This window comes from Onychomys torridus, unplaced genomic scaffold (genome assembly GCF_903995425.1).
Source record: "Onychomys torridus unplaced genomic scaffold, mOncTor1.1, whole genome shotgun sequence".
NCBI lineage: Eukaryota > Metazoa > Chordata > Mammalia > Rodentia > Cricetidae > Onychomys > Onychomys torridus.
In genome coordinates this window covers 2,571,532-2,579,861 of record NW_023414046.1, presented here as the reverse complement: position 1 = coordinate 2,579,861, position 8,330 = coordinate 2,571,532, and positions in this window count along the sequence as shown.

Genomic DNA, 8,330 nt, shown 5'->3' with positions numbered 1-8,330 from the left:
TTCCTTCCGCTCCTCAGTGCCTCCCCTCGCCCCACCCATCACATACCTGTTCGGGTCACGTGCCCTCCCACTCCCTCCCACCCACTTCCTCTGCCCTGTTCAGATTCCCATCCTCCTCGCTATTTCTGGGTCTCAAAATGTCCTCTGCCCATTCGCTAGAGACCCAGAAGTTGGCGACATCCCCGGTTCGGCTGTGAGACCCGGTTCCTCCCTCGCCCTCTGCACCAGCAATGGCTTGTGGGAAATCCTGCTGCTTGGGGAAGATTTCTGCTCCGGGGGCAGGTTAGCTGGCTCTGTTCAGCCAGCTTAAGGTAGACAACCAAAATACATGTCACTCTGACTTGTGTATAGATAGGACAGGGAAGCAAGACAGTATCCATAAAAAGCTGTAACTGAACTCGGGCACAGCTTTGGACTGAGGTCAAAGGAACAGCCTGCAACAAGCAAGTGTGCAGTTCTTGAACTGGGCCACCGTAGTCCTCAAGGGCACAAGACCAGTATTCTTGTATTCTGGTATGCTGCCTCTCCCTGTGGCAGGTTGCAGCTTATATGAACTTGCCACTTGCCAAGAGTCTCCTGAGACATATCTCAGAGGAAGGAGCTGCAGCGAGAGAGAGAGAGAGAGAGAGAGAGAGAGAGAGAGAGAGAGAGAGAGAGAGAGAGAGAGAAGGGAATGAAAGCTAATTCCCAGCACTTCCCTCATGTGCAAGAAAAATGTGTCATGAAAAATGTCAAAACAGGATAGTCATAAAATTATACAGACATTCTGTGAAACACCGTAGCCTTCATTCAATGTGGTCTGGCACTCAAGGGGATTCAAAACTGAAAAAAACACGAAAAATAAGCAAATATTAAAGAAAAATATATGTATAAGAAGGTGTTTACATGCATCAGTGTTTTCTCTCATGTCATAAGTGCATCACAGTCATGCCTTATGCCACAGAAAGTAAGAAAGCATCAGGGCCCCTGACACCTGGGACCATCCCTGGAAATGTGCTCTTCATGGACGTGCATTATCTCTAAATTATCCAGCACAGGTTCCCAGTTTTAGACCTCTTTCTTCTCTTACCTGAGTCTTGACTGGATCCAGTTTAACATTACCATGTGGCCAATGTCTTTCCCTTATGTGATTATAACAGGTGACGATAAGTACACTGCCACTGTGTGTTAATTATACCACATCTTCTAATATGGTGACTGCCATATTTAAGTTATTGGACCTCTAATTTTGCTGAAGTGTCTCAATTACATGAACAGAATGTAAACTTATCAACATTCCTACAGAAAAGACAGCAGGGAAGGATATATTTAAGTAGTCAAAGAAAATAACTGAGAACCCTACTATACCTGTTAAACACAGGCTGTTAAAATTCACAGAGAAGGAAGTACACTTGAAAATGTTGTGAAACAACATAGGTCATCCACTCAAGCAGCACTGCAGTTCAAAGTTAGAGGCAAAGTAAACATAGAAAACTCAGAGAGAAACTATTAAGGAGAACACAGGAAATAAGACATTTTACATGAGAAATAATAAACGCAGAGCTGAGGAGGAACAGACCATGTCCAACACACAAAACCAAAATGCTGTTTCTAACTACAAAACTACTACTAGTAATTTTATCCACCAGGATAGAAATGGAAACGTCAAAAGACAAAGCTCAACAAAAACTTCTGATGAACTCCTAAAGGAACTAGGAAGAAATGGAACATGGATCAACATAGTAAAGGTCACGTGTTACCCACGGGCCAACAGTACAGTGCAGAGGAAAAAATGAACAGCATTAGCAGGAAGACTATGAGGAGAGGAAGAAGCTTGTGCTCTCCAGTCTTACTGAATCAAGAGACATAGGAGTCGGCTAGTGAAATCTGAACAAGACAAAGGATATAAAGGAGACCCAGGTAGGAAACTCCATTGTAATGAAATCATACACACAATGTCACACAGATAGCATGGGAAAATCTTGATGAGTGTTTTAAGTGCTATAGAAAAATACAAAACTAACACACATTTAAAAAAAAACAACTCTAGTTTTCCTATATATCAATAATGACAATTTGAGGAATAAATTAGAAATTTAACACATTTAGGTTGCTTCAAAAAAAAAATTGCAGGAATAATGCTAAGTAATGATGACTTCACTTCAAGGATGAGATTTTTAAGGCACTCCGGAAAAAAAATGAAAAATAAGAGTGGCAGGGTGATGGACCAAGCAGATGCCATAGCAGGCTGCTCAGTCTCCTCTCAGAGATCAGGCCTCAGTTTCAGTTTCCTGAGACTTGAGCAGCAGTTTCTGGGAGGGCCGTGAACAAAAGACAGAGTCCTTGCAGTAGCTCCCTTTCTGCACATACTCTGACTGCTCAAAGTTCAGCCAGGTGTTTACTGTCTGGGACCCTTCACTATGTCCATGACGGCTCAAGGACAGAGCCTGGACTTGTCCTGGACAGCCCCCAAAATGATAACCCCAACCAATAAATTCAAAGGTTATATACCCTCACCCAACTAAAAGAGAACAGAGATAAAAAATAAACCAATCTGAGCTGCACCCGTGCAAAACTCCCACCCACCCTAGCCTTTACACAGCTAGCCACACAAAGAAAGAGCAAGCTCCTCCCAGCCTCACTGCTATGAGTGAGTGTTTTGGAACGAGCTTCCCTGTCGCCACTTGTAAACTTAAACAAAATAAACCTTGCTGTTGCATTCTGGACATCCACGGTCTTCGGTGGTCTCTTTGGGGTCATGATCTGGGCATAACAGTGATGGTGGTGGACTCCTTTAATCCCAGCACTTGGGAGGAAGAACCAGCTGGGTAGGTGGGTCTCTGTGAGTTCAAGGCCGGCCTGGTCTACAGAGCAAGTTTCAGGACGACACCAAAGCTACACAGAGAAACCCAGTCTGGAAAGAGAAAAAAAAAAAAAAAAAAAAAAATGGAATTGCACACACTTTGACTGCCAAATGACATGTTCAAAATGTTATATTACTAACAGCAAAGAGCAGACTCAAGGCAATCCATAGCAGCAAAATACTGACATTTTCCACAAAAGTAGATATAGAAACAGTCAAATGGACACAGGAAAATCACAATTAACCCAAAGAAAGAGTATTCTTGATGGTATCACGGGACCTAACACACATCATACCACAGAAGCACAAGGACAAAGGTAAGGTAGAATGGTACAGCACAAGAAGAAATATGTAGAAAACTGAACAAGGCAGAGATCCAAGAAATAAACAAACATTGGACAGGTATTGTATACCAAATATGTCAGAGAACCAGGGAAGATAGACCATCGAACATTCTGTGCTGGGAAGTTGATTCTCCATGTGTATAAGACTGACATCTTCCCCAACGTGGAAACCATTATGAACTATATCAAGGACCGTCCCAGAAAACTTGAAATGCTAAAAGTGCCATAGGAAAGCATGATTAATAATTCAGGAACAAGAAAACACTGTCTGGAAGAGATTCCAGGAGCACAGAAAATAACCAGGGAAAAATGACAAGCTGCAAAGGTTCAAAGAATGAACAGCAGCTAAGAGAGTGAAATAAATGCTTAGCAGATTTTCTTCACAAAAGAGGTTAATATGGACACCACACAAAGAGCTGCTTAATGTAAACACACACAGTCCAAACTATTTAATACAAAATTGACATAATCCAAAAATGAGACATGGCATTCACAAAACAAGCTCCCCCCCTCCAACTGTGCTTTACATGCTTGACACCCTTAGTCATGAAATTACAAATTCAATACCAACTCTTAGTGCTTCTCACCCCGATCAGAATGGCAATTTTTTTTCATTTCTTTATTTTTATTTTTTTTATTTTTTATTTTTCAGAATGGCTAATATTAAGAAAAGCCAGGCATGGTGGGAAAACTTTTAATTCCTCCTGTCCAGAAGCAGAGTCAGACCTTTTTAGCCTGGTCTACATAGTGAGTGTGATACCAGGCCAAGAAGAAATGCACAGTTTTCTCAAAAACAAACAAACAAACAAACAAACAAACAAAAAAACCAAGAAAAAAGTTGGCAGTGGTGGCACATGTCTCTAATCCCAGCACTTGAGAGGCAGAGGCAGGCAGATCTCTGTGAGTTCAAGGCCAGCCTGGTCTACAGAGCAAATTCTGAGACAGCCAGGGCTACACAGAGAAACCCTGTCTCAAAAAAGAAAGAAAGAAAGAAAAAAAAGAGTACACAAGAAAAAGAATTTGAAACAGCCAATATGTCCATGTACATCTTCACAAGTATAGAAAATGATACATTCCTATGGAATTTTGTCACAAAGAAATGGCAATTATGAACATGATATTAAAATCAACAGAAGTGAAAATCATATTAAGTGAATACCTAATGGGAAGAAATATCTTCCATGTTTTCATCCATGTACAGATCCCATATTTCTTTTTTGTTTTTTTTTGTTTTTTGTTTTTTGTTTTTCAAGACAGGGTTTCTCTGTGTAGCTTTGCACCTTTCCTGGAACTCACTCTGTAGCTCAAGTTGGCCTCGAACTCAGAGATCTGCCTGGCCCTGCGTCCCGAGTGCCATATTTCATTTTTGTCAACATGTTTGTAGCTACAGTTCATGACTCTATATGAAGAACCATGGGATGGGAACAGGAGCTCTCAAGAGAGTTAGAAATAGAAATCTGGCTGGAGAGATGGCTCAGCAGTTAAGAGCACTGGCTGCTCTCCCAGAGGTCCTGAGTTTTTCCCGGCAACCACATGGCCTGGTTCGTGACCTTTTTGTATGGTAACCAGCACCCTTTATCATTCATTTCACACAGATCTATGTGAATTTACAGTCAGCCTGGTCTACATGCATTTTCCAAGACAGCCAGGACTACACAGAGAGAATCTGTCTCATAAAAAGAAAGGAAGAAAGGAGGGAGAGAGGGAGGGAGGGAGGGAGGGAGGGAGGGAGGGAAGAAAAAAAGAAAGAAAACTCCAGTCTTTTAAAAATATTCAATCTCTCTAAAAATCCATAATCTCTTTTAAAAATTCAAAGTCTTTCAGTATGGGTCCAGGGATTTTGCTACATTCAGCATGGAATATCTGAGGGGAAAAAAAATCTACATACACTAGGTTCTTGTGTCTGTTAACATTATTCCTCTAAGACAAAATTCTATCAATTCAGCTACAGCTCCATCAGGCATTCAGGGCAGGAATAAGTCTAGATATACTCAGTTCTTTGTCTGTCTACTTTATTTCTCTGGGATGAAATCCTGTCTATGTTATTAGTTATTTGGCACTCTTACCCTGCAAGGAAACGTCCTGAAACACGACAAATCCACAGAAGAGTTTTTATTAAGATAGGAGAGAAAGAGACAGGCCTGTGGGAAACACACATGGTCAAGAGGAAAGCGAGAGACGGGTGTAAAAATGGCGCCGGCTTATAAAGGGTGGGCCGTGCATGTATACAGGAACTCACGTGGCTACTCCATGCATTCGAGTAGATCACAGGCCTTACACACCCATGCAAAGCTAGGGGTCCTAGTCACGCAAGATGTTTTGACACGGAAATGGCTATTTTGAACCGGAAATAACTAAGCAGAAGTCTCTGGTTCTGCCGGGAATGCTCAACCGTGGGGGCATGTTGTGACTTCATATCATACATAGCTTCAGTTCCATCTGGTTCCCTCTCATAGTCCTGCTAAGGACTAAGTGAAGGGTTAAACTGCGGTGGCTGGCTGCCGCCCGTGGCGGTTGTGGTGGCAGAAAAGAGTGAGCGCTGGATGCTGCTGTGGCAGAAGAATCGTGAGCCATGGTTACCTTTTTAGAGCTTTAGCAGGAGGAAGGGGAGAGAGACAGACAGACAGACAGAGACAGAGAAACAGAAAGAAAGAGAGACCGCATGGAGGGGAAATACAGAGGGAATACAGAAAGAGAGCCCATGGGAGGGCACACCAGCTTTTTAGGCTGGGATGCCGTGGCAGGCTGATGATGTAATAAGGACATAATCCTTATACTAAGCTCTTATGCTTGCTCCTTCCCCTCATCTTCATCCTGTTTCTTCTCCCTCTATCCTACTTGCTCTGTATTCCTGGCTCAAGAGTTCTGCCTCTCCATCTACATTGCCTGTGTTGTTCTCTTCTCCCTGGTCATGCTGTTCTGTCTCTTCACAGAAAAAATGCCTGCCTTTCTTTCCCTGGTCACATGGTTCTCTGCCTCCTCAGGAATGTTGTTCTACCTTCCACTTTGATGTGTAAAAACCTCTTTTGTTCTCAGTCAGTTGTTCTGGAGAGCCACTAGGCCTCAAAGGAGGATGGTCTGAGCTTCATTAGCACAAGAAACAAAGCTGTGCCTCCAGCCAGCTTGTCTTTGCCTATAAGTCCTTATCCAAGTACTGGCTTCAACAAGGAAGTTAGTTACCTAGAAGTTCAGCAGGTTTGGGAAGCTGAACTGTTAGCCAAATGGACTGGAAGTATTTGGGCATGCAAGAACTTCATAGCAGAAGATAGGTGAAATATCAAAAGCTGCATAACACCGCATATTCATAATAAATGGCTTGCTTTTTGACAGACTCTTGTCTGGTCAAAGTATAGCTTTAATACATAGCCGAATCTCTATACTATATTCTTGCAGCCCTCAAGATTTCAGCTATGGACTCCTATCAAAATTAAAATATTTTCTTACTTCAAGAGGGAAGAACCGGGGCACAGTCACAATCAAGCAGAAGAAAACCAAACTCCAACTGTGTAAACAATGTCTAATGTCTGAGATCCACTCACAAGTTTCCGGGCTCCTCTAAAGGCCTTGGGTCACTTGTCCAGCTTTGCCCTCTCTAGCACACACAGGCCTCAAAGCTCCAGCTGGCTCCACTCCACTGCTGCTGCTGTTCTTGGTGGTCATCCCATGTAAGGAACCCAGGCCCCTGTTGGGACCCCGCCTTGACTATTCTGCAGCCATGACAGGCTGTAGAAAAGACCCAACAGGATGCAGGCCCCTAACACAGTGATGTGCCTTTGAGCCTCCAACCTTGGGCCTAGTTCTGGTTACAGGAAAACCCTGCCAGATGTCCCAATATAGTAAAAGAAGCCAATTAAAAGTTACAGCTAGCAGGCTCATGATAAAGAAAAACTGCAGGAGCCACAAATCACTGAAAGACATAACAGTTTTCCTGCAGCTGCAAGCTAACCAAGAACAGCACCTCTGGATGGGAGGTACATCAATCCTGAGTCTGTTCCTATGCAGTATCCACTTGCTTCACCCCTCTTTACTCCCTGTAAATACCCTGTCCCTTGCTATTCTGGGTCTTTCCTGCTCTGCTGCTGTGTCAGATGGACAGACTGATGGAAAGGCCCAGGTTAACTCGCAATAGTAAAAAATAGTAAAAAGACTCTGCTTTTGCATCATATTTGGTCTCTTGGTGGTCTTTTGGGGACTCTGGGTACAACATCTGGAGGGTCCCCTGAGATGAAATGTGAAATGTGAAAACTGACACACGAGCATGTTTATACAAGAAGACAATGTAGAAGGACGTTTGTTCTCTATAAAGATTTTAATCAATCCCAATGAAGACTTTCTTGGCATCTGTTGTAGAACTAGAGAAATTAGTTCTAAAACAAAGAAAATTGTGAAAAAGCACAAAGACTAATTGAAAAATCTTGATAAGATGCTCCAAGGTCATTTGATAAAATATTTAAAACCTAGGTACAGTGGGTAACAACTTCAATCCCAGTACCAGGAAGATGAAGGTAGAAAGACCTGTCACTCAAAAGAAGCCTGGTCTACAAAATGACTTCTAGAGAAGGCAAGTCTACACAGTGAGAGCCTGTTTGAAAAAATATATATTCATTCAAAAAAATTAAATTAGCCGGGTAGTGATGGTGCACATTTTTAATCCCAGCACTTGGGAAGCAGAGGCAGGTATATCTCTGAGTTCTGGGCCAGCCGGCTCTACAGAGTGAGTTCCCGGATGGACAGAGAGGCACAGGGAAACCTGTCTCAAACAAAACAAAAACCAAACACAAAATTAAATTATTCCAATGCAAACCACTGAGTATTGTCATGACGAAAGACAACAAAAAAGAATTCTGCATGAAATGTGATGAAGAGTCAATATTCTCAGGAAAATTCTTAGTGATTGATTAGATACAGTGCTACAAAATAGCCTGATAGCCGGGCTATATAGTGGAATACTAACTGAATAACTTTTAAAAAGACAAGGCATAAATGATGATCTTTGTAGTTTGGAAAATTAGCACTGTGTATCCTAACCACATGTGATAGACAAGCAGGTAACAGGTGTTGCCAGACTAAATCTCACTGCTGTGACATTAAAACCAAAGAGGCAAACAAATCTACTCACAAGAGCATCAATTATAGGGCAAGGC